The following is a 2015-nucleotide window of genomic DNA, read 5'->3' on the forward strand; positions in this document are numbered from 1 at the left end:
GGAAAGCAGTTCCTGCAGCTCCCCGAGGTCAATCTGGATAGGAAGGGCAGATTAAGGCCCCTTTGGTGAGGAAAGGGCAGGGCTGGGGTTGGGGGTGCTGCCCAGCCAGGCTGTGCATGGGGCCTGGGGCTGGGGTGGGAATGCGGGGCCCAGCAGGCAGGGCAGGATGGTGGGGGCAGGATGGAACCACAGGCAGCTCATGTGAAGGGGACAGCAGTGGGCTAGCTCATGCTGCATGCACTGCCAGGGAGGGAGGCAGGAGGGGGCACATGCCTTCCAGATTTGTGCATGGGGAGGGGTCAGATGTGTGCTGCATGGGGTGGGTTTGGGGCTCCCTGCCCCACTGCCCTCCTCCCAGAGGCTTCTGCAGCCCAGCGGGTGGGACCCAGTGCAGGAAAGCAGAGAAGGGCAGGCAGGCTTGGTGCTGCCACTGGCAGCCTCATGTCAGCAGTGGTGAGGTGCCCCCTGATCACTTGGCAGCAGTGGGGGGTACACAGCTCTGCCCTGCCACCACTGCTGCCAGGTGGTCAGGGTGTGCCTTGCCACAGCATGGCCAGCATAAGGCTTGACGACAGCACCAAGACTGTCTGCCCCTCTCTGCCCTCCCATGTCAGGTCCCACCCGCTGGGCTGTGGAGTTCCCCGGGGCGGGGGGGAAGAGCAGCAGGGCAGGGAACCCCAAGCCTGTAGCCTGCATTCTCCATCCCTTCCAGTGGGCTCCACTCTGACCATGCCACCCACAGGAGGGAAAGTCAGGCTTCATGCTTTATTCTGGCCACAGCAGCTCTGCCTCCTATGGCTCAGACACAGCTGGTGGGGCAAAGGGCTGCATGCCCTGGCCCTGATCCCATAGCCCTGGCAGCTGGGGGCTCCCTCTGGCAGGGCTGGGGGCAGGCAGGGGATGCAGGATGCAAGTGACGGGCATTAGCTGTGCTGGGGGGTGTGGGCTGTGGGTGGGGAATTAGGGGCGCTGGGAGGGCTGTGTGTAGGGAGGGAGGGAGGGGCACCAGCAGGCCCAGGGGGCTGTGGCTTGGGAGGGAGGTACAACAGCAGGGGCAGGGCACTGGCATATCAGGGCTGCTCAGCACCACAAAGCACCAGGAGGCAAAACCACAGCTGGACCTGCATCCTAGTGAGCAAAGGGGGCAGGGGGAACTCTGATTTTTCTATGAGAAAAAAACCAAAATCAAATGCCAAAATATATAGGTATTTAGAATTTATTTTATTATAAAGATTGAGGCACTGGTAGGCTTCCAAATTGTTTTAAAATTGTAAATATATCAATAAAACATTGTGTTCAGCTGATATTTACTTTTTTCTACACATAGTGGTGTTTCATTTTAATCATTGAAAAGCATAGATTTGGGGGTTTTCAATCAGGTAATCTGTGATTTTTAATAAGAGATTTTGTAATTTTTAAATGGTGACATTTTTAACCAGGATCCCTGCTCATCAGTCATGTGCCCCAGCCCTGTAATCATTTTTGTTGCCCTCTGCTGGACTCTTTCCAATCTGTCTACATCCTTTCTGTAGTGGGGGCCCAAAATTGGGCACAGTACTCCAGATGTGGCCTCACCAGTGCTGACCTTACAGTCCATTCATTCAACCCATACTTCCTTAACTTGCTTGCAAGAATGTTGGGGGTGACCATATCAAAAGCCTTGCTAAAATAAAGGTATATCATGTCCACTGCTTTCCCCACATCCATGGAACCAGTCATCTCATCATAGAAGGCAATCAGGTAGGTCAGGCATGGCTTGCCCTTGGTGAATCCACGCTGCCTGTTCCTAATCACTGTTACCAGATTTGCCCGCTACTTTGGGGTGTGCTCATTTATTAGGGCTAGGGCCTTGGTAATTCTATCGATGTGCTGCTTGTGTTACTGGTGTTTTTATATAGAGCTGTATCTCTCCCTTCTGCAAGCCCTCACCCCCAATGGAGCTATCTTGCAGGACTCAGTTCAGTGGGGCTGGGTTCCTCCAGTCCCCAAATCAGTCATACACACAAACACACACA

The sequence above is a fragment of the Crocodylus porosus genome, unplaced genomic scaffold (assembly GCF_001723895.1).
Source record: "Crocodylus porosus isolate Cpor-Errol unplaced genomic scaffold, CroPor_comp1, whole genome shotgun sequence".
In the NCBI taxonomy this organism is placed as follows: Eukaryota; Metazoa; Chordata; order Crocodylia; family Crocodylidae; genus Crocodylus; species Crocodylus porosus.